The sequence below is a fragment of the Plectropomus leopardus genome, chromosome 6, assembly GCF_008729295.1.
Source record: "Plectropomus leopardus isolate mb chromosome 6, YSFRI_Pleo_2.0, whole genome shotgun sequence".
In the NCBI taxonomy this organism is placed as follows: domain Eukaryota; kingdom Metazoa; phylum Chordata; class Actinopteri; order Perciformes; family Serranidae; genus Plectropomus; species Plectropomus leopardus.
Window position 1 is genome coordinate 3,989,047 of NC_056468.1, and position 26,517 is coordinate 4,015,563.

Sequence of the window (26,517 nt, forward strand, 5' to 3'; positions counted from 1 at the left end):
TGTGTGAAGCGTCCATGTTTTCACAGACATGGATGTAAACTGTAAGAGCTTCTTGACTGGTGCACAGAGGCATATGACTGTGAGGTAATTCTAGTTTTTACAGATTATCTGTCTCATTTACTACTGTGTGAATGTTGTGATAGTTTAAGCAAATATGACAAAGTGTTTTTAAAAAAACTGTTTTAAAATAAAAATGACCAACTACAGCTTCAAGATGAATTCCAGGGTTCAAAAGTTTAATGGCACTGTTGGTTTGCAGTCAGAAACACACTGCTACTACCACATACATTTCCTGTACGGTTGTCTTGGTGTTTCATGACCGCTGTGAGACTGGCAGTAAAAGGCTCTGCAATAAGTCATTTTATTTAAAATAGCTGTGAATGAGTGCTGCTTAAATTCAGAGCAGGCAACCTGAGTGCTGTGTCCTGAATGAGAATTCAATTATAATATCTATTGAAGTTAATGTCACGGGGAAAGCATGGAAAGATTTCAGCCGCTGTGATTTTGCACAGGCATTGATATAGTCCTCAGCTGGCCCTCTTGACCTTGTCTCAAGTGTCATGTAGAGAGATGTCCATGGAAGACTGAAGTTGAGGCTTTGTGTCCCCATGGTTTACATGTGGATAGCCTGTGACCTTTTCTTTCTATTGTTCTCTTCAGGGTGCTGTGAAACAAATGACCTTTGTGATGGGGGATCCAGACGCTGCCAGAGACCACTGTACTCTCCATCAGCCTGTCTGCAACCCACCAACCTCCAATGCACTCTGGGTAGGAGAATTTTAGGAGTTAATTCATAACAGTTAAATCCTTTTTTTAATGTATTTCTCACAATTCAAGTGGAATACCTATTTGATATCAACGCAAACTATTCCAAATACCTAAAGTGGTCATTCAGCCACAACCACTTACACACTGGCATTCTGTGAAAAATGACCCAACACAAAAACAAACTGTAAATTCAAGGAAACACTTTCTTTTTGTTCACTTAAATGTATTTATTTCACTGAATGTTTTATGAGTTCATGCAAAGAGCTAACCAGTAGAGGAGGAAATCAAATGACACTTTTCACAGTACATACAGTCAAAAATGATCAAATGGCATTTTTAAATTGACCTATAAAAGCTTTCAAAGCATCCAACAAAATTATTACAGATATTAAAATATCTGTAAATCCATTTTAGAGTTACAGAATGTTTTATTTTGGTGTTTTTGAATTGTTTTGGTGAGGTGGATTAAGAATTTTATAATAATCCAAACAGTATAATTAGATTGTGCATCACAGTTTAACACCGTCACTAACAGTCATTATGTTATTGTCTACCTTTGTAGAGTGTCTCCAAATTCAGTAGTTTTTAACCAATTAGAGCAGACCTATATACATTTTTCAGAGATTTTGAACAGGTAAAGTAGCCTGCCCTCTCCCTTCCTTAGCATTAAAGGGAAACTCCAATTACATACAACCTGGGTCTTAATTCTATAGTTTTGCCCATCATTTCTTCAATTAACAACATACTTGTAAATTATTAAATCATAAATTACTGAGAACATGGCATCAATTCTGACTGGTTGAAAGACATGAGCAGTCAAACAATCAGACTAGTTGTGAGCGAACCCCCAGGTTAGCCCAAATAATTTGGAAGAGAAAAATAAAGATTTACTCTGCAGGACTGCTGGTTACTGTTTTTAAACACTCTCGCCATTGAAAGTGAAAGTAAAAGCCAACCCCAGATTCCGTCTGGTTTGGTGTTTTGCCTCACTGTATTTGCATTTTATTCGGTGCTGTGTCTCTTGGATGCCTGCTGCTTCCAGTCTGGCACCTGGTGGCTAACTTATTCTAGCCCCGACCTCACCTGAGCGCTGTGGGGATACATGCCCATAAACATCCTGAACACAGAAAATAAGAAGAAAGTGGCTTGAGAAATCCTTTCCAGATTCTCCCCAACATATGACATTTGACTAATACAAAACTTAAAAAAAATGAATACACCTCCACACACTTCTTGTGGGTCACACGTTTTAAAGGGATAATTCCTGTATGAGTTCTACATTGGTTTTTAGGAAATCCTGCACTGTAAAAAGAAATATTTGCTTCAACTTAAAAAAGTTAGTGTCCAGACTGACTTTAGTTTCTAAGTTGACTGAATTTGAAAAGACATGTTAAAGCATTGCAAATTACCTCAACATATATTCTCAATTTAAGTCATCTTGAAATTTTAAGGCAGACAAGTAAAATTAAAAAAAAATCTTTCTACAGTGTGCACAGTGTGAAGACAACAGAAAAAAAATGGTAACCCAAATGATCTCTTCCTCTTAAATTTGACCAACTGTAGGTGCACACAGGTTCGTTTACTTTAGGTAAATGATTTAGATATTGGGACTGTTGGCTTCTTCCAACCTGTCTGATCATCTTACTGCTCGTTTGCAGCACCGTCAGACTTTCTTTTATCACTAGGTGGGTTTCCATTACAGATTTGCGCGAACCTAAAGAGATATTTTCGAAATGCTGATAAAACACAATTGTGAGATGACTAAGTTTCCATTGAGTGATGTTCTGTGACCTCTCCTCTGGCGATAACACTTCAAGAAGCATAGTGATGGATGTTGAAAACATTAGCAGGTTTATTAATATTGCAGCCACCACACTAACCATTATTTGCAATCGGATGTGATGCAGGCGTGTTATAAGAGTGATAATGGAAAGGCAAACCCCCTACATGGGAACGGCCACATTCTGGGAGCTGATAGTCCATGATTTCACTGAGAAATTGTGGATTCAAAACTTTGAAGAGTTATGCGACGCAATAACACCTTTTGTAGCTCCTGCTGCAGCATGAGGGAGCCAGTTTCTACTGACAAGCACATAGCCATAGCATCATGTGACCTAGAAAAGACAAAGTGTTTCTGTTGCAGTTTTGTGAAATATGGCTTTTTTAAATCGCCTGAAATACCACCTCATGCTAGTGTAAAAACTTTTTTGCAATAAATGGGAGTTTTTTCTAAATGGAAGTGTTTTCATTTGGTGTAGTTTATTTTTGCAATTTCAATTTTCTCAATTTGAGGGTTAATGGAAACCCACCTACTGTTATGCACAATAACAAAAATTACAGCAGAGTGCCTGATGACAAATCAGGTGTATGTGACTTCAGTAGTACCAGACCTTGAATTTAGTCCAGGAGGGTGCTGCTTGAATCTATTGTTTGTCTTAAGATAACAGCTGCTCAAGCACACACACTTTTATTTACCACATATCAGTGACATTTTATTCAACAAAGCCAAATGCTGAGACTTTCATTCACATTCATGCTTTTTCCTCTCTTTGCTCATTTAGAACATGCATTCTGGCAGCAGGCCCCAGGACTCATCTAACGGTGCAAAAGGATCTACAGATAAGGAGTCCATACATCTGGTGAGTCCACAGTAAGGAACTCAGCACTGCTGACAAGTTGATGATGGAATGGACTGTTTTCATTCACTTTGTAAAGACACTGATTTAGGTTTAAATCCTGGAATCCTGTGGGAGTGATGGTTCATGTGGGGAAAGTGGTGCTGTGTTTGCCGTCATCATGTGCTCCTACAGTGCATCTATTAAGCTTCTGCATAATGATCTTAACACAGTGAGGGCATAGAAGTGAGGAGTGACTAATAGAGCAAACAGCGAATGAATGGCCTCAAATGTGTTCTGGGGAATTAATTATAACAAAAGTTAAACACATTTTATTGATTTCTAGTTTGTCCAACAGCTCTGACCTTATTTTTCCTAATGAGAGAGGGCAGTATTTCATTATGAGCATGGAGACAAGGCTTGTATCGCTACATCACAGCGGCTTGTCGTGTGTGTGTGTGTGTGTGTGTGTGTGTGTGTGTGTGTGTGTGTGTGCACGTGCAGAGACTGAAGGATGTGTTGGCTCTGATAAACAGCCCCTTGGGGAGGATTAAGGTTTGGCCCTGTGTTCATTCATTACCCCCTCTTCTAGCTGCATCCTCAGTGCTGCCACTATCCACCCTTGAATGATATTCGCCAACTTTCCACACTCAACAGAGGATGTACTTTTCAGGGTGGTGAGAGCCTAAAGGTTAGTGGTTCAGATGGCGGTGTGGGTTGGGAAAATCAGCCTGGAGAAAGTGGATGATTAAAGATCTGCTTGCACGGATCTATTTTTTGCCTTCACTACATCTCATACTTCCTTTAAAACATGCTTCATCTAAAGGAGAGTATTCTTGAATTTTGAAATAATGGCAGTGGTAATAATTGGGGAAAAAGGGGGTTCTCCACAGTGTACAAATATACATCCTCGTTAAACTGGGGCCAACAGTCAAGTTTGCCAAGTTTGCAGCAGGCCGCAAGACCCAGCATTGTTCAGATGTTCTGCTTGGTGCAGCTTGTGGACCTTGGAGGGTCTTGACACTGTGGGATGACTCCGAGCCCTGCTCCTCCTCTGTCTCACCAGGTGCAGTGCTGCGCATTGGCTCTGCACGTTGCTCCATTTGCTTTTTTGCTCTTTTTCTTTTTGTTGCATTTTTGGTCTGGTGGACTCTCTGACCTTTAAGGCTGTTGCAACCCTTCCTACAATAATTTTGCTTTTTAGTAGTTAACATTAGTCAAGATATATATTGTGTATCCCAATATAGCCTTGAAATACTGCAATATTATTTTAAAGCCATATCGTCCAGCCCTTTACCCATGTATATTGCTTTTCAACTGAAAAAAATTGGTTTGGGGGTTTAATAACTAACTAATAAGACCCCCAGCCACCCCCCACATTGCAAATGCAGGCAAACGTTTCACTATGGACTAGAGCAATATTTGAATAAGTTACTCCTCATTTTGTTTGCATTTCTTATTCTACAAGCACATAGACCAGTACGCAAAAACACTAGTGTGACATAACAGACCTTACTGCTGACTGAAGAGGCCAGTTATTTAGAAATGTTGTGCATACAAGTCATGCTGTTACACTGATTGACAGTTGGTGGCACTAACATGCAATAAACAGTAAAAACGTGAACTGGCTAATCTTTAGCCACATACACAGTTAAGAAAATGTATAATTATATTGTAGTAAAATAAAATACATAGAACTGTGCGCCAATTTCTTCTATTTACAGTAAATGTTAGTATTTATTATATACATTTTCTTTGAGTCAGTTTTATATCCGTTAGTACAGCGACACGTTCTTGAACTTTGTGATGTGCTGGGTGGAGAGGCAGAATACACTTTTAGCTATGAGGTCAGAGTGGCTCCATTCACTCCGATTCAAGGCAAATCTGTGTCAGACATCAGCCCTCCAGATGTAGCATTTTACAGCCATGAGCTGTTTCATATCCAACTCGCCTTTGAGTGAGCGTTATTAATTACAGATTGTGTCTCACACGTCTTTGATCAGAACTCTTTCATTCACATTGTCCAAGCTCCTTTTGTCTGCCTCTAAGTCGGCGACAGCTGTGGCCAAAGCCATTAGGTGTTGGGTTTCTCTGTCTGCCTGTCTGTCTGTCCATCCTATTTTTGTGAACGCCTGGAAGGAATTTCCTCAAATTTGGCACAAATGTCCACTTAGACTCAGGGAAGAACTAAATAGATTTTGGTGGTCACTGTGACCTCACAAAACATGTTTTTAGCCGTAATGCAATAATTTATACACTAATGAAAAAATTTCACACAATGAAATTAAGTAATGACATTTTATGTCCGAAAGATCAAAGGTCATCTTTACTGTGATATCATAATGTTTTCTGGACATCATTCAATTACATAATTCAGGAATAGAAAAGGAGACATTTGGTCAGATACTGAATTGGTGACTCTCATCTTGAAACTGTGCTGATTGTATAGATCTTTCAGCCTTACTCACTTAAAACTCTTCAAATATGTCTGCTTTGTCAGTGCTTTTGGCGAATAAGCGTGATGGTGTCAGATGAAAACAAGCTCAGACAATATCTGTGATGTGATTGCATGCGCATGAAAAACTGGAAGACAGTAACCATGAAATATAAGGAGTGCGAGCACGCTTATATGGCGAGTGGAAGGGGAGGTGGATGAGTCCCACAAACAAATGACTTTTGTGCAGGAGTTCCGAATTCACTTCCTGTGTGGATGTGGTTTTTTTCTACACCTTACCATGTGCTTCTTTTGCTTCAACCTAACCTTCCTGACTTTGTTACCTAATCCTAACCATCGTTAGAACCTGGTGGTCACGTTGGTTGCTATGTGCTGTTGTGTCAACATAAGGACCGGGCTGTGTCATCCCATCATGTGCATTAGTTGACAACATGATAGCATCCTGGAGCGTAAACAGCTGACGCAGAAGGATACCTGCTGACAATGTGGCACCACGTGACGAGTATTTTAAGCGAAAACATTATATTTTCCTCACCAGTACCAAGTGGTTTTTGTGTCAAAATCTAACCACAAGTTAACCACAGTGTTGAAATGTAAAGTTTCGAGGTATTTGCTACATTAAAATGAACAAATGTAATGTGTCCATGGTTTGCAAAATTGTGCAAACATGTATTCTGGTGAGTGGGTTGTGGTCCGTAGTGAGGAATCTTTGCTATGACATTTTGTACAGAGATATGGTCCCCATGCGATAAATTAGAATGACTTTTCACGTATCTGACTTTTCATGTGTCATTCTCACCATTCTCACCATTTTGAACATGGTGTATCATAAAACTTCAATTAATAGCTTGGGCTATTATTTGCTTAAATCACTAAACTCAACAGACTTATATTTGGGACAGGCATCTATATGGGATGGGCTTTTATTTCCTTTGACACAAAACTTGCTCAGCAAAGATGGAAATGCAATCAAATTATTTTTTTTTTAACCTTTTTAGACATAGGGAAATTGGCTTTATTTTATTTAAATACATCGGAATAAGGTAATGAGCAACAAAGGAAGAATTTAAATGTCAGAAATGTCAAAAAATCGTTGAATAGTACAAGAAAATTACCTGAAAATTTGCCAAAAAATTACAATGTAACAAAAATAAGAGAGAAAGTAAAAAAAAAAAAAAAAAATACAAAGCAGGATTTCTCTTGTTTCCTATGCAGTATAATACCATCTTCTTTGGTGCTCATGGTTTCAGTAAAATTAAATGAATGATTGAATTTTAGAGGATCTTACCAAGCTAACCATGTGTGTACCATGTCCATATTTATAATAAAATCATATTAAACACATACATATTGTATTCATGATCTAAGCAGCTAACTAAGATTATCTTCAGCAGGTAGCAAAAAAAACCAACAGTTTTTTACATCCACAGAACTTTTATAAAAATGAACTGCATGGTAATCAGTATGAGCTTCTAATTGAGACAGGCCTTTATTTGTCAGATTGAGTCGCCATATCCAGTGGGTAAAAGGGAATGGTGTTTATGCATATGGTGTTCATGCTTTCAAAGTTTTTGCTCAGCTTGTAAGTTTAGTATCATTCACTAATGAAAGTCGTCAGTATTTTTGACATAGTGAGGGCAAATGAAGTTTTTATATAAACTTCACTATTGCAAACAACAAAAGTTTAAAAAAAAAGTGTATTGGTATTGATGTCTTTTTAAAATTGCCATCAGTCACTGCACAGTAGGAATGAGATGAGGGTTACATTTTATACTACACAGAAACAGTCATCATTCAGAGTGAATCATGAAGACCTCTGTTGTGAAGGTAGTCCAAGAAATGCCAAGCAGAAAGATAAAAAACCCAAAACAAATATAGTGCATATCAGCATATGTACAGAGGTATGAGGTACCATATCCCAGATGTCTGTGCTCTCTTCAATTGGCAGTGCCTATTTATCATCTCAGACCTCAGTCCAGTTAGATCTCAGATCCTACTCTGTGGCCTGTAATTAGGTGAAACCAGCTTCAGCTGAATACCAAGTGTGTGAGAAAAGAAACACTGTGACCACGTTTCCAATACATATATGTAAGCAGCGGTTGAGCCTGCGCTCTTTTCACACTGGACGTAAACCTTCCCTGAGATCATGTCCGAGGCCTGTGTTGTAATAGAAACCAGATGTTATACGTATTGGACTTAGCAATGCTGGTGTTGACAGAGTTCTCCTATAGAGCTAGTGGCTCTGTCATGATTAGACTGTGTATATTTGTGATGAGACTTAAAGACGTTTATTTGTTGAGGGACTTCAACGCAATATAAAGCCTCCATTTAATGTGGTGGAACTTGCTGAAAGCATACAGTACGACTTCAGTAAGGCTTACATCTGGGAAATCAGGGAGGGAGTGGAGAGGGATGAGAAAAATTACTTTGAGTAAAGGATGGAGTCTTTTCTCCAGTGTTACTTGGAAGGCTGAGAGCAAGTGAAATAGTACTTTGCACAGGGTTCAATGAGATCATTAAAAGGTCTTGAAAGGGAGTGAATTCATTTAGCTAATTCAATCTTTAATCAGTGTTCGTACATACATTTGTCCATACCTGTGTACATATGGACGTACATCTGGCCTATTCTTGTGAATGAGATATCTCCAAAATGCCTTGAAGGATTTTTTTTAAATTTAGCACAAACGTCCACTTGGACTCAAGGATGAACTTATTTGATTTTGGTGGTCAAAGGTCAAGATCACTGTGACCTTGTATTTCTCTTTCTTGTGAACACAATATCTCAAGAATACCATAACGGAATTACTTAAAATTTGGCACAAACGTTTGAGCAGACTTAAAGATAAACTGATTAAATCTTGATGGTCAAAAGTCAGAGTCACAGTGACCTCACATTTGTTTTACTCCCATGAAGGCGATATCTTATGAATACCTTGAGGGAGGTTCCTCAAATTTGGCAAAAACATTCACTTGAACTCAAGAATGAGCTTAGTAGAACCTGGTGGTCAAAGGTCAAGGTCACAGTGAACTAATACAACATGTATTTGGCCATAACTCAAGGACCCTCAAAAACCACCTTGAAACAGTACAGAGATTGTAGAGATCCTCTGTGTGTGAAGCATCGATGTGTTCACAGACATGGATATAAAGTGTAAGTGCAACTTCACTGGTGCGTGGAGGAATACAACAGTGTGGTGGTGTATCTGCTTTTTCTTTTTTTTCCTCTACTTTAGCTATTATAAATCTGGTTGTTAAATTTCATTCTGATTGGCATTCAAAAGACTTAAAAAGTCGTAAACCTTTAAGCTGCAGAGGCCTGTTTCACACTAAATTGACCATTTTTTTTCAGTAACACCAACCTCACTCACACATACATTTTATTGTCAACCATAACAAAACATTGTCACAGATAGTGACATTTCATCTTGTGCAACATTCAGGTAAAATAAGAAAGAAAAACACCACCAACTGGTAAAGGAAAAGAGCTGTTTTATTTCCAAGGAGAGGGTGATATATGTGAATGTGCAACCCGATCGGAAGAAAAAATGTTTGTATTGTACATTTCTGCAAACCTCTGATATGTTACATTTGTACACAACAACAACATTAAACGTCATTCTGCGCCTCTGGTTGCCTGTCCTCTCCCGCTTCAGTTGCTCCAAAACCTCCAACAGAGTTCAGCAGACAGTATTCTCAGTCATTCAGCAAATGATCCCAGACAGGCCGGCGTGTCCTTGGTGTGTGTCTGGCAGTCATCGAAGGTCCAGCATGGTGCTGCGTTTAAAGGGAGAGTATGATTAAACAACCAACTGTGCCAATCATCTCACTTGGCACTGCTCTCTCTAGCCATCTCCAGACTCTCTCTCTCCTATGACTGAATGCCAGCCATGCCCAAACCCCCAAAAACTTCCTACTTCAAATAACAGATTGTGCCAAACTCAACACCTGAACAGTTTTCATGCTACCAAGTCATTCCACTTTTCATCACCAGTGAATGCAGGATAATCCAAGTAACAGTATCTGAGCTCATCTGATCAAACTGAAAGTCCATGTCATTGTAAACATATGCTCCTCCTATTAATGTCCAAAAACCTATAACAATGCTGAAATTGAGCTTTTCTTGCACCTAAATGTCTAGCAGGGGTCAATGGTGCCAGCATGATTGGCCCAAATGGCTCTGATTGGTTCAGTGTTCAGGGTTTGTCCACTCTGGGCAACTGTAGAACCAACATGGCAGACTCTATGGAAGAGGACCTGCTCTGTATGTTTCTAATAATGGCTTATTTTAAAGCAACGAAAACACACAGAATTTAGGTCTCAAGAGATTATACACTTAAGAAAACATAGTTATCAGAATTATATTCAAAGAGGTGTCATAAACAGAGAGCCCGATTTGCAGCAGATATTCAGGTTTTATTATAATGCTGCTTCTCCAATTCTTAGAAACTGTTTTTATTAATGTTCAACTGAAGCTGCTACACCACAATAAGTGGGGTTGAATTTTTTATTGTCAATTTTGGTGAACTAGTTTTACTATAATGCTGTAATGAGGGGAATTGTGACTGATTTTTACTTGAATTAACTGGGAATGCTAAGGTCAGATATAACACAACTTTGAAGTGGAATTGTTATTGTATTACTCATTATGACAATGCTGCGTTAAGTGGAATTGAGAGCAATTTCTAAAGACATTTTAACTTGTTTAATTTGTTATTTAATAAAAATAAGAAACGACAACAAAACAAATGTTGCACCAAGTGGTGTTATGATAAGAGCCATATAAAATTATTTTTAGTTTGTGTCCATTGTAAACATAAAATAAAAAAAAAACAGACAAACTTAGGAACTGTTTGGATTCAGACATTTGTTCTTGTATTGCATTGCAAAGCTATTGAACTGTCAAGCATATTCACTGGATTGATAATGACTTTAAAGTATTTGATGTGTACATTGTGCAGCTGTATTGTCCAGGTTAATACAAGTATCTCAGGACTTGGTATCTGCAGAAACTCAATATCAGATGACCTGGACTATTATATTCCATTTCTGCTGATATATCCTCCCTAATCTTACTCACTGAACTTTGAATCAGATCATAGTCTGCGGTACACAATACTGTCATGAACTCATTTGGGGGCAATTCAAGAGTAGGATGTGCAGAATTAAGACTAAACCTGTTGTATAAAAATATAAATACAATGTGAGTTTGCGCATTGTGGTCAGACACTTGTGTTTTTACAGCTCCGTGCTGGCAATAGCCACGGCTGGAGGCATTAAGTTTACAGGTTGTCCATCTGTTCGTCTGTCCCATTCTCGTGAACCCAATATCACAAGAACACTTTGAAGGCATTTCTTTAAATTTGGCACATACTGTGTGTTCACTTGGACTCAACGATGACCTGATTAGATTTGGTGGTCAAAGGTCACTTTGACCTCACAAAACATGTTTCTGGCCATAATTTAAAAAAATCATATACAATTATGTAAAAACTTCTCACATTTTTCAAATAGGATAAAATGATGTGATGACATTTATATCTAAAATGTCAAAGGTCAGCTTTACTGTAACATCATGAGGTTCTGCCAGAGCACTTTTCTGGTCGTTACTCAACATCATAAATCAAGAAAAGAATGGGAGACATTTGGTGAATACATACTGAATTGGTGACACTAATCTTGGATGCCCACCTTGATTTTAGGCCTGTTCGATTATGGCAAAAATCATTATCATGATTATTTTGGTCAATATTCAAATCACGATTATTTATCACCATCACTCATTGACTTTGTGGTTGTCCTTTTCTCCATTTATTTTTTATTATTTAGTCATAGGCCACTTTGTTTTTAAACTTAAGTTGTTTAAAAAGATTTGCATGTTACCATGTTGTACCCCCATGTCTTGCATCTTTCATTTTATTCTTTTTTTCTGCACATTGGATGCTTCGTATTCAAAGTGTTCTCACACAACAGAATTTGTTCTGCCTTATTTGCTCACCAAACGCTGTTGCTCCTCTTCTTCTTCTTCTCACTGGTAGTATCGACTGCAAGTGTTGAACTCAGGCTGAGCGAAGATGGGGCGAAAATGTGCATGTGTGTGGCATTCAGGCCACAAGACAAAAAAGGGTACACTTGCAAAAAAAAGAATGTGGAAAAATAATTGTTTTTTCTGGATTACATTGTTTTTGTTATTGTTGGGGGCTGAAATTAAAATTGAAATCAAAATTTGATTAATTGCAAAGCCCTAGCTGACTGCAAAGATCTTCTGTGCAGCCGCTGAGAATATGTCTGTGAAGCATGTGCAACTTGAATGGTATGCAGAGGCAAAGAACTGCAAGGTGGTGATTTTAGGTCTTCATATTTGTTTCATGCATCACAATGACTTTAATGTTGTTGATAATGCATGTATTTAATGTTTTTGACATTTCATATGACATGACAGCAATTTACGTATCCAGCCGACAAGATGTATTTTTTTATGTGTGTATGTATGTTTTTATTAACAGATGCTCAAATTACAGTGCAGCTCCAAAAAATGTGTCAGGTTTCCATTCATGCATTCGAAAATATTATTTTTAAAAGAAAGTAAAAGTACAAAGATACTTAATACTCAAAAAAAAAGAGAAGAAGTGAAACAAAAAAGAAGAAACAAGAAATTAACTATAAGGATGCTATTCCATAAATATACTATATACAGAGAGACTGCACTAATACTAAGAGGTATTTAATGTACGTGTATAAACTCACGAATGGGACAGAAATGATCAGAGTTGGGAAAGAAAAACAATAAGTTGTACAGCATCAACTCCCCCACCCTTGAATGTTTCTCCATTTTCTGTCATTTATATGAATATGAGAGACTGTTTAACAAAACCAACATAAAAGTTGAAGGAATTTCATTTTTTCACATTTTTGGAGTGCCTGAATTTCCTTCCTGCTTATCCAGTTGGTTCCCGTTTCCCATGAGCACTTGACACAAGTTTTTCTACCTACATTTGATTATAGCCCTCTAGAGCAACCAGTCATCTCTCTCTTTTTCTTGGTCCAGGCAGAGTTGCATCACTGAGGTCAGTTAAAGACACACAGAATGTTAATTAAAGGACCCCAAATTTTCTGAAAGGTTAATGAGTACACTCTTGTATTAGAAATCTTGGTATGGTGGTATTCTGTCCAAGCTCCCTCTCATTCTGTCCACCTTTTGATCCTGCAGCGGGTTACGGATGATTTGATTTTAACATACATGGAAAGATCCCGGTGAGGAAAGATGTTTTAAAATACTTTTACTTATAGAGCTAAGAGTGTGGGATGAGGCTTTGATGTGACAGCAGCAGGGTTTCTCCTTTGTGCAGGAGATAAGCATCCACCCATCTAAGGGAATACTTTGGTGTATAGTAGCAGTGTGTGTGACAGCGGAGTCCTGGGTGTGTCTCTGTTGGCTCTATGAGGGACCTTTGGAGGAGGGGAAAAGCCTGCAGCTCCTGCTCTGACAGGACCAGACTGCATATGGGCTCTGGACTCGACTTGACTCTTGCACAGCTGCAGTGAGTGAGGACATGCTGTAGACATGTGGATTGTGTTAACCTGCGTGCTGGGCTGCCTTTGGCTGCTGGACCCTCTCCACATGGGGCTGACTGTGGATGGGCAACAGACAGATATGGTATGTACCGTGAGGGAGGGGTCAGAATGTCAGTGTTAACAGATCAGAAAGGGGTGCTGGTTGAGCTAGTATGAATGAGTCTGGAAGTGACATTCAGTGAACATACAGCATCTTTCCTTTGACATGTGTTTCCTAGGTTTCATGCTCTGATCGTTGCACTGGATCAGATGTATATAAAATGACATTCTTGTACTTGACATGTGGGAGTTAATTTAGCCATTTTGTAACGGTTCTTTGATGCTCTAGCCAGTAGTAAGCACCCTTTATTCATTGAGCCCTGAATAAATCGATCCATATGAAGCACGTCGCTCTCCGCCAGCACATATGTGCAATTGCTTTTCTTTGTCTCTGATCATATGTTCTCTGATGTTCTTAAACAGCATGCACAGAGCAAGAGCATGTTAGCTAAAGTGGAAACTTGTTGCCGGAAATTCTCGGTCCAAGCAAAACAACAATGTGAGGGCAACTCGTAGACCTCAGATGCTGCTCTAGAGCCTCTTGGCCTCTCTGCCGACCTCTCTTTGTGCTGTGTACACACATCTTCTTTCACAGCCCTCCTCCTGCAAAATCCTCAACATGGTGTTTCCGTAAAACCACCCTGCTCGTTATGTATAGCCCCAGATAATGGGATTTGTTTGCCCAGCTGGTTCAGCAGAGAACATTTCCTCACCCAAAGATATAGGACTTGATTTATTGTTGCTCATACCGCCTACAAGCTTTATCTTAATTTCAACTTTTCTGTATATGCTCCACTCATCACTATCAGTCAGTGTATGGCTGTCAGGTGAAGAATCTTTGGTTCATTAGACTGGATTTTTCTTCTTTTTTTTTTTTTCAGTTTTTACAATTGGACAAATGTCTTACTTGCAAGTTACTTACCTGATTACTGAAACCATGATTTACCAGAATGTGTCAATGCTACCAGTTTATCATTAAGACAAGTTGGGATTTGCAGTTGCTGTCACACCTGTAGTTCAGTTCATTCAGTCCAGACCATGGAGTGTTTATAAAGATGGACGATGCATCCCCACCTACAGCTACTTTGCAAAAGTAAAGCTAAAATATCTCATATATCGCCCCTGTCATTTTGTGCTATAGCCAGAGTCCGCACAGTAGCAATCTATGCTGTGATGGAGTTCACGCCCAAACACCTGTCCGACCAATTGCAAGCAAAGTGCTAATTGCTTTAGTTGCACAGTCAATGGGTGAGAGTTTGCAGGCCTGCACAACGTATTTTTTGTACCTTGTTACATGTACCGGTGCATGTAGAGCTAAGAATCATGTGCACAGTTTAACCCTTTTAAACCTTTGAATATTGGCCTAATTTCTTTCAAAAACATGGGAAGAAGGCAATGAGCAACTTAGGAAGAAATTAGTAGAGTACAAGAAAATTACCTGGAAGTAAGAAAAAAAAGACGAAAAGAAACATGCAAACAGATAAAAAAAAAAACAACTAAAAAAAGTTAGAATTTTTAAATTAGAATTTTTCTGTAAAATAATTTTGAATATATATGATAATAAGAAATACAAATCTCTGGAATTTTCCCTGTTTTATTTTCCTTAAGCTATAGGTTTTTTTTTTTTTTTTTTTTTTTTAATATTTTCCTAAATTTGCTAATTTCTTGCCAAGTTGCTCATTGTCTTTTTTCCCATGTTTTTGAAGGAAATCAAGCCAGTTTGCTGTGTTCAAAGATTTAAATACTTTTAGAAGGCATTTGGCTGCAAGAAAAGTCATGCCAAGCCAAAAGGGTTCAATTTCACATGCACTGCTGTGGTTATGCTATTTCAAGCCTTGTCATATGAACTGACAGGTAACGTTGTCACTGGAAAGTTTTGGTGACATTGCACCATAGAATCAATATGTTTTAGTCACTTTATAATAAGGAACTGCGAAAATATAGGGAGAAGGATAGCACACACACAGGTGGTTTTTAGTCTTGTTGCTTGGCCACACCAGAGTTAGACTGACAACTTTCACATCAGCATAAATGAACCAAACAAACAAGCATGCACACCAGAGTTTGTTTAAAGAACACTAAAGGGTACTTCAGTGATTTAGTATTCTAGTTACATAAAGTTTGGGGGTCTTGAAAGAAACAAATTTAACAATGAATGATAAAACCCAATGAAGCAAAGACCAATATATCCTGATATTTAGCTCCTGTTATGGGTCAAATTCCTGGAAAGCTGGATCCTACATTTCCCGTAATGCAATGACTGCATTTCAATGTGCTTTTAGTAGTACCTTTTATCAGACCCTCCCTACCAGGTAAATGCCCACATGTTTGAAACTCCACAGCTCCTATTTGTAACACAGTCTTTATGGCACTTAAAGGACCACTGTGTCAGATTTAGGGGACAAATTGGAAATATAATATTAATAACTAGGTTTTATTGGTGTATCATTGCCTAAAACTAAGACTTGTTACGTTTTTGTGCCTGAGAATGAGGTGTTTTTACACAGAAACATTTTGTTGAGTTGCCTCTTTGCAAAATGCTTTGTGTAATTTAAGTGAAAAGTAATGTAAGGCAGTAATGTGCTAGCATTTACAATGTAAAAAATAACAGTGTTGTCATCTTAGTTTATGTTAGTTCAGACTACACCCTTCATTTTATTTCCTGTAAAAGTATAGGTGCTACTTATAGACCTTGGCTATACTACGGTTACATCCGTAAATCTAATCTGACGCTCTTCACTAAAATGACAAAGCTGTTGTTCAAAGAAACAGAGTGCTCTGTTTCTACATGAAACGAACGGTGTAGTTAATCACACATTCACTCCATTTGGCGCTCTGCTGCTGAGTCCACCCGGACAGAGTCCCAGAATACACTCTGAATGCTGCCCCGGATAACCAAACAGTACATTCTAATGGCGCTCAGAATTAACAAAGGGTTTAGAGTATGACAGAGTACAGGTTTCTGAATTCACCCTATGTTGTAGTTATAGGTGTTAGAAGCTAATACGCAATGCATTCTGGCACATGTAGGCACTGCCGGCATGGCTTTGCATGACACAGCATGGCTCAGCTTTCTTGGTCAATATGGCACACACAAAGGAATTTATTTCTTCAATTGACAACATTTATGATCAACACTGATTGGACATCTACATAAAAGTTGCCAAATGTTCCCTTTAAATATATGTCACCATTAGGGCTGTCAGTGTTACTGCGTTAATTGCAATGAGATTAAGGTCTGATGCATTTTTTTTTATTATTATTTTCATCGTGTGCTGTGCTTTTGGATAGCTTATTTTACTTTGAAGATTTCTCAAATAGTTCAGTTGACAAGTCAAAAGCAAAATGCTCCTGCAAAGAAAAAACGACTAGTGTCTCTCAGAATTGCTGCTGCTGTAGGTCAGTGGAGCCAGCTTTGCCCTCACATCAGTGTGTAATGTAAAGTCTGTTTGAAATGCAGTTTTGGGACATTTTGAAAGTTTACACCATACACTAATGGTGCTGTGAGCAACTACCAGGTGTATAAGTTGTGAATAATTTCCTGTCACTGAACTGCAAACATAGAGCATGGCTGTGTTAAAAGAGATTTAGACACTATTTTGTATTTTAATTTCCGGATTTGTTTGTGGGATCTGTGGCGAAACCCGGGGTGTATTTTTTTTCAGTGGTTAAAACTGGGCTGGGATTGCACTGCATTGGGGTGTCAGGAAAACAATAAATGGACTTGGTGGACTGAACTCTTGAGGTTGTGGGACAGTTTTTTTACACTAGTACAGTAGCAGTACTGATTTGAAATAAATAAAGCTAAAAGTTAAGATCTTAAAGTCTATTTCTTTGCATTTATTTGATTAGCAGTCAAGACACACTGGTAAGAATTACTTTACCTTGCTAATATGGACTTAACATGTTTTGAAAGGCAAAATAATGTAATTTTAAACATGCTATATAAACTGTGATTAATCAGGATTAACTATGGAAATGTTCAAAAATTAATTGTTTGACAGACCTAGTAAGGATGTCTTCGAAATCTACTAAACACAAAAAAATCCTTCTTTCTATGTTTCTTTGACACCTGGCCAGTTGAGGAAGCATAGCATGCACACACACACACACACACACACACACACACACACACACACACACACACACACACACACACATTCTGCTGGTAACCCTTTCATCTTGCCAGCTGAAGGACTTTGGAAAGAAGCTGATATAAATAAATTCCCCAGCTTGCTTTCAGGTCTCTAGGTCTTTCTGTGAGGCTTAATATGTAGCCTTATGTTTACTTCATCAAATGGAATGTTTATCAAACAAATCAAATGCAAAATAAAAAAAATTAACTGTATTTGACCAATTTAGCAGTTGTGTTTCATTTCGCTTGTGTGCTTCTACCCTGTTTTTGCCCATCTCGTCTGACATGTGGTTTAAAAGTTGGCAGGCTATATCCTGTGCTACTTTATCAATCCCAAATTTAAATTCCCAATCAACTGTGACTGTTCTCAAATATCCAGTTTATACAAAAAACAAACTAAAGGTATATATTCAACTCAAGTAAACAGAAATTCATTCAATTTATAATCCATCGTGTTAAAAGCTTCTACGCATGTCCCTGGGTATTTTCATGCTTGTAGATACACAATGGTGGGCTGGTAGTAGTGAGGTGGTTGTCTTAAAATGGAGGGGTTAAGAGTCCAAACTCTGCTTTTGCCTTCGTGCACCTGGTCAGAATTTTGCATTTTCCAGGGTGAGTTTTGACACTTTTCACTTAGTAGCACAGTTTTATTACTCGACATGGGATGCATTCCAGATCTTGAATGGAATTTAAGAATTCAGTATAAATGTCAGGGTTTCCTAAACAAATAGACCACAGCTAGATTTTTTTTTTTAAGCTGAACCATTCATAAGTGCTGTTGGAATATATCTAATGTTCAGTTATTCATTGCATCACACTAACCGCACTCTGGGCACAGATGGAGCAGCCAAAAGTCAGGCGCATTGAAAATGAAACTTAACCATTAATTCTGCTGGGTCTAAAACTTTGAATTCACTCGGAGCAGCTGCTCCTCTCATCCATTGATTTGGACAACTCTGAACGGATCGAAACGGATGCTGAGGAAAAAAAGAAGTTGTGAAGAGTTCTGCCTGCGCAGTGTTCACAGACCAGCAAAAAACCCCTCAGAACTTACAGATGTAACACTGAATTATACATAGAGACACACTTGCAATAAAAAGAAAGAAAAAATTTATCTAAAAAAAAAAAAATCAAAGAAAATTAAGAATTCAGCTTCTTGTTAAGTAAGAAACAAGCATCCAGTTGCTTAAAAATCAGCATGGACCTCGATTGTGTCTGGTTGTGGCTTTCTAGTTTTTTAAGTGTTGTTTTATATTTTTTATTGTTAGTTTATTGTTATTCCTTGCATATGGAAACCTACTTTGCAGTAAATCGGATTCTGATGTCACTCTGAAATATTTAAAGAGACACTGTTTTTAGTTTTGGACGTTTGGTATCGCCACATCTTCGGTGTGGTTATAATCTCTATGCTACAGTTGGTTTAGGATTCAATTTGACAGTGGTCCCAGTCTGTCAGAGTGATAGTGATGACCAGCGTGGGGAAGATTACCTGGACAAATAGGCTCAGGTGCAGAGCGATCAAGTGTCTGCTGGCTGGCAGAGCTGCAGCAACAATGGCAGCTTGTCCAGGATAAAGGAGCTTTGTCTGATGCTGAATAAGGGGAATTTGTGCCCGCACTACCTCTGTATTCTGCCTCCTCTTCATGCCACTCAGCTGCACATCACTCTTTTCTTTCTTTGTTCAGGTGGGCTTTGAAGTCTGTCAGCTACAGATTTGTATTAGTGACCTGCTTCGAAAGTATACGTATTTCAGGTTTTGATTTTAAATGGCAATCACATCAATCACATAAGCATAAATCGTATGTTCAAACTTCCTCTTTTTGCATCACGGAGTAGCCAAAATGGAGTTCTTCATCTGGAGGACATGAATGTGCTCATTAAATTTCAGTGCATTCTGTCCATTGCGCTACATCTTTTTTGTGTAAAAGTGAACATTATTGGCCAAAATATGATGTGACAGGAAAGTGGCTCACCAAGAACATACGTTATCAGAATCAGAAACACTTTTGATCCCCAGGGGTAAGTTATGGTTCCTTATAGTTGCTCTGATGCCAGCATAGAGAATTATAGCAAGTAGAAATAAGTACCAGCACAAGTATGTAAAATATCAAATAGAAATACAGTAATAGTAAACAATGAGCACTAGTATGTAAACATTTCAAAATAAAAGCATGTAAAATATGCTGAGTATGTGAAGAGTGCAAAAATATGAATGAAAAGAAATACACTAATAGACAATTATCACTGGTATGTGAATATTTAAACTATAATATCGATAATGCAAGCCTATAATATGGGTAATAACTCTCTGGGGACTATAAATATCCTCACATTTTTCACATTTTTGGAGTGCCTGAATTTCCTTCCTGTTTATCCTGTTGATTCCTGTTTTTCATAAGCACCTGACACAAATTTTGAAAACATTTGATCATAGCCTCCAGAGCAACCAGTCATCTCTCTCTTTTGCCTGTTCCACCAGTAGAGACGGGAGACTGAGCTCTGGCGGTGTGTGCTGTGCACTACGAACAATAAGTTTAACAGAGAGAGGAGTGCTTGTAGTTATAATGGTATTGAGAAACATACTTCCCGGATGTATAAATACCCTGGTATACCGTAATACTGTGATACTGCCTAAGCCTACTGCCTACTACTGCATGTGATTATCAGATAACCCCCCTTTAGCTTTCTAATTTTCAGAGTTACACCTGTAACGCTGTGGAAGACACAACTGTGTGATTGCAACTTTTTTTCTGTCTCTCCTCTCAGGATGACCTTTTAGAGAGAGACCCTGCAGACTCCAGCCATCAAGAAGCAGCTGCCCAAAGTCATGGCTTTGTTCTTGTTGATGAACCTCACATCATGTTGGCTGCAAACAGTGACAACAGAAGAGCTCATGACAGTGAATCCTCTCCAAGCGTCCAAACGATAGATGGAAATATCATCCAAAAAAGTGCAGCAGACACAGCCTTGCCTGTTCAATCTGATGTAACCTTGCCTGATGCACTGACACACATGCAGAAATCTCAAAATGTTAGTTCACTGATGGACGAGAACATGATTCCATCAGTGATGTCAAAAGGACACCGGCAAACAAACATCCATTACCCCCTTTTGAGAAACAGTAAGGACGCACAGCAGTCCAGTCGTTTGCACATGGAGTCATGGACACCTGTAGATGCTGATGGAACAGGGAACATCATCTATGGATCTGACCACAGAATCTACCGAATCCACAAAGGTCCTTCTGGTCCAATCGGACCACAGGGAAGAGGAGTAAGTATCTTTTTAGGATGAACACAGTTACGTTGTTTGCCAGCATGCTAACACTGCCAGGATGTTCCAGTGTATAACTCCTAATCCTCAGATGGTTGTTTTTATGCAGATGCAGTGTTACCTTTTTTCTAAACTCTTGAGAGGCTCCACACATCACTTTGGGGCCCTCTCTTTAAGGAAACCTCCATGTTCACTTGAGAAAATCTCCAGCACAGATATAGCTTTTGTCTCTGCTGGTCCCAAAATATAAGCAGCGGTACAAACTGTTTCTTTTTTCAATGCAGCAAGTTTCCGCAGAGTGGCTTATGTAATATCCCAAATTACCTCTCTTTGATGGGCGAGTATTTTGGCTGTAAGTGGAGGTTATGGTTACTCTGTACAAACAGTGTGGTTGCATCAGCCCACGTGAAATTGACTCATACTGGTTTTTATTCAACTTTTTAAATTGCAGGGTAGGGAGATTGCTTTTAAAGCATATTGCATTAATAAGGTCTTAGAGGGATCACAGTGACCCTTTCTCTGTAGGATCATCATGCTACGCATGATGCCAGACAGCAGGCCTACCAGTTGTTGCCAATAAGATGTACACATGTAGTAAAGATAGCTCAATGCCTTGTTGTTGTTGCAGGGATGTGCTGGGAGAGAAGGCTACAATGGCTTTAAAGGTGACAAGGTAAGATTTGTATGTCTTTAAAGTTATCAGAAAGAAACTGTAATCAGATGAGAAGACACTCACACTAATCCTGAGGGTTGCTTAGTTTTTTTTCCACAGGGTTATTTAATATTAACTCCATAAACCTGCATCATAGAGAAGGACTTTATTTTACTCCAATGTTTACATTGCAACAGGACCTCATAGTATATCTGTATTGATGACAAATGGCTACAAACAGGATGGTGGCCCAGTGTACTATGTGTTTGTGAGGCTATTAAGTTGAATGAACAAATAAATGAAACCTTTATTGCCCCTAAGGGAATTTGTCCTACACTGAGAGCATCAAAACACTAACGACAAAAGACATCAGCATCCATACTGTACAGCACATAATAACATAAAACAAATAATTAAAACATCATTAACACATCGCATGATTACATGAACGTAATGTTCAATAAAGTGCATGGTGCTGAGTTCATGCTGTATTATCAGAGCCTATTAAGCAGCTGAAAGCTCTGTGGTATAAACAATAAATGCCTCATTTTGTCCTCATGCTGGGCACCCTGTACCTATGCCCTGAGGTTAAGAGTTAATACTCAGACCAAAGGCAGGGTGCAGTGGGTCTGCTATGATCTTGTGTGCTAGATTCAGTGTGCACTGGTCTGTCAGGTAAGAAATGCTGCTCATTTGTTCCCTAGTTATCTTGATATCTAATTTAACAACCTTATCCAGTTCTTATTTTGCACAGACAATGCTTCCCTCAAACACTGAATACAAAAGGTTAACACACCTTCAATGAAGCTTTTGTTAAACATTGTCAGCATGGTGCTGTCTACATTAAAACTTTTAATTTTACTTAAGACATAGAAATGCTGTTGAGCCTTTGCAAATCTTGTGTTAGTTATGGCGTTCCATGTCAGTTTGTCTTACAGTAATTGTGCCCATCAGTTTTAACCCTTTGAAACCTGGAGCAGCATCACTTTTCTTGTGATACATTCTGATGCCTTTTACAAGTATTTAAACCTCTGAACCCCGAGCATACTGGTGTAATTTCTTTCAAAAACATGGGGGAAAAGATACTGAGCAACTTGATATGAAATGTTCCACAAACTGCAAGAAATTAGTGGATTTAGAAAATGATTTTAAAAAGCCCTTTTTCCAAACCATTCACTTTTTTGCTTTTTGTTTAAATATATTTTATATAATTAAAAATATATATTTTTTTGTTTTTGTTTTATTTTTTCCCCTTATTTTCAGGTAATTCTCTTGAACTTTTAACTTACATGTACACTGGAGCTATGTGCAGACTTCAGGGGATGTGTGGGCCACAGACCTATATTTTGGTGCACTCTTTTTGCACACAAAAAAATCTGCTTTGTAACAACAAAGGTTTGTAACTGCTGTGAAAGAATGAAAGAACTTATATCTGTTATTCAAGCTGCAATTCCTCCTTCAACCAGTGTGTGTGTTGCAATGTCAGAGTGCCGCAGTCCACGTTTTCACTCATTGACTCCACTCGCAGAAGAAGAAGCAAGTCAACGTTATTTGTGACTTTTATTTTTATACAAAACAGGCACAGGCAATGAGTGAAAGAGACAAAGGGCTTCGTCAGTCAGATTGGGCAACCCATCTAGGGGAAAAAAGGATGTAAATGGACAGACAGACAGAGGGTAGGAGTTTTCTTCATTTCATGCAGGGATTTTTGGCATATTTTTTGGTAATTTTTTCTTTCGTTGATCATTGCCTTCTTCCTAGGTTATTGACAGAAATCTGGCTCCTACTTAAACTCCTTGTGCTTTTAATGACATTTGCTATTTGCAATCTACCATAGCTCATAGAAATCACTCAGTCGGTGCAGAGGAGTCTTGAACACAGCTGTCAATCATGTCAATTGCTGCTCATGAACTCTGGTCAAACTAGGCAGCGCTGATGAAATATGAGTCAATGCCTATTTCTTACCAGCAGTGTTTTCAGAACCATGTTTAAGTGTACTGTTTAGTTGTAAAATAAGAAAATTTGTGCTTGACTGTTTCAAACATGCCAGTCGGTCACAAACAATCTTTAGTTTACGTCTGAACAGTACACTAGAATGTTTCTGAAAACTTTTAAGGTGAGAAATAGGTAATGCAGGAACCAAATCTTGATTGATATTTGATCAGCGATGCCCAGTTTGACATTTTGACCACAGTTCACGCCCTGTGATTGACATGAGTGACAGCTGCGTTAGAGACTTCTCAGCTCTAATTGGTTATTTTTGTTGTCTTTTAATAAGGCCATTAGGAGCACTACAGGAAGAAGGTAGAAGAACAGACTGACTTTCTTCCAGCACTCATGCTGACCCAGACATATGTTCCCATGCCATATGTCTAGCATAATAATCTCTATCACTCATACAGATATCTTGGGAGAACTCTGCTGTCATTTCTCATGATAAGCAGGTGGATTAATAGTAGTCAAGCTTTTAAATCCTGCTGAAATCCTGTATCTCCTCTCAAAAAGTCATGCAGTTCATCTCCTTTGCTTTAACACCATAAACAAACTGTAGCACAGGTTGTTTGATCTGAAAACACTTTTCAAAAGGTGTCATTTCAGTTGTTGCATCAGCACAATTTAGAATAACACATTTTAAAACTAAACAAGGAAATAAGCAATTATTTTGAGTAATCCCAAAACAACAGTTTTGCTCACTGGTAATTAACTGAATCATGGATCTCTTTGGCACAGAGAAGTATGATATATCAGCTGTTGGATACGAACACAATATTTAGCAAGATTAGTTTGTTTGTTCAGATCTTACCATGGAATGAGTTTACAGTAAGTCTGGTGATACTTAATTCTTTTCTTCCTTTTAAAAACGTGCACGAGAGATGATGCACAGATTGTAATCATAATTGGTAGTTTTGGAAACAATAGAAATAAAAATTCTAAATAAAAAAGATTTTAACTGACCTTAACACAATAGTTCTAAAATCCTTTTCTGTCTTGCTTTATTAAGAATCTGAAAAAATTGTCATGCTGCCCCCAACCCCACATTTTTTAAAATCAATTATTAAGAATAATTGTTTCAGCACTGAACAAAAAGAACCCGGTTTGTATCCATACAGCATTTGAGGGAGGACTTATCGAGCAAAGGTCAGCATGAAAGTGTCAGCCAAGTCTTGTTTGTATATTTTCCCAACATAAATCCTATTTTTCAACTTTATTTTTCCCCTGGTCATCCACACCCCACCTGCAAACTCCCACAGTTTGAGAATCTCTGTTTTAACAGAATAACAGTTAAGATAGGTCCTATTTTCATTCATTGCTCCCTGGAATAATGAAGGTAGTTCACACTTTGAAACCTGGGAGTTTTATTGGCCTACAGGAAGGTTAAAAAACAAAACAAAAGAAAAGCTTTAAAATTTGAATTATTCTGTAAAATCATTTTAAACATATACAGTATGTATGGCAATTAAAAGTATAGTTCAGACAGATCATATATGAGAGGACCAACAATGCTTTTGTGGGTCATTGGGTTTTCATTTGGTTTAACCAAGGACCTTTGGGTTATTATAAATAGTAACTGTGCTTTAACTTTGAAAGGTTGATATATAGCAGCCCCTCAATCTTTTCTTCTTTAGGGCTCTCAAGGTCCACCAGGCCTGGAGGGGAGGAGAGGGGCTCCAGGGCTTCCAGGACCTCCAGGACTGCCCACTCTATACCTATGGAGGAACTCTGAGGAGGACTGGGCAGCTTTTAGGGTGAGTCTGGATGCAAACACCCATACTGCAATCTAGCTGGAACTACACTCAACCCTTAAGGATTTGGACCACGCTCTAGCACCACCAGTACAGAGTGTTCATCATCTTTTTAGTTCATTTGTTCTCTTGAGGTTGTCTCAGACCAATGTCCTCCATGTCCTTGCCACTCTTTGTCTATTCCAGACCGGTAATGTCACCCTGTCTTAATACCACACTATTCCCAAGCCACTTTCTATGACTGGGAAAAGCATGTTAGTTACTATAGTGACTATAAACATGAGAATGCCAGTGCCACAGTGGCAGCAGTCGATAAACTGGTCTCAGGTATAATACTTCAACAGCTAACATCCCCATAAAAAGGTTTATGTTTTAAAATCAGCCTCAGTAATGAGACATTTAAAAAAAAAGCTAGAATTACTGCCTTGCGGTTGTATGCCTCTGCCAACCAATCACATTGTAGTTTACATACATGTCTGTCCAGACTCATATGTAGCCATGACAGTGGACTGCTCAAAATATGGATGTTGCTGCAAAGAAGCTACAAATTCTAAAACATGGATGCTTCACACACATCTTTAACCCAGCAGAACAGAAGATCTATACAATCAGCACAGAGTCATGATGAACACCAGAGGTTAGTGTCACCAGTTCAGCATCTGAACAAATGTCCCCTGCTTTGCTCTTTGCTTTTAGTCTTGAATAATGGCCAGACAACACAGCACAGTGAAGCTGACCTTTGACCTTTTGAATATTAGCTGTAATCACTGTCATTTTTTTTTCCTTTTAGACATTTGTGTGCAATTTTGGCAGAATTAACATATGAGTTCTTGAATTATAGCCAAAACATGAGACTGGAACACATATGATGTCACAGTGACCTTGACCTTTGACCTTTACCGCCAAAATTTATTCAGTTCATAACCGAGCCCAAGTGGACGTTTGTGACAAATTTGAGGAAATTCCCTCAAGGTGGTCTCTAGATAACATGTTCATAAGGATGGGATGGATGGACGGACAACATAATGAAAAAGAATCATAAAAACTAGATCCACTCTTGAATGTAAACAGATCATCCAAGTTTTTATGTTTATCGCAACCTATATATAGCATTGGTGAAAACCTTGTCTCCAGATTGTTACGTTTTCAGTAACTGAGGGGAAAAAAAGCCAGCTTCATTTTCATACTTCCAACATTCGTAATCATCAAGGAAACCCTTTATATAATTAACTGACCACTTGGGCTATTTTGGAATTCAAAATCAG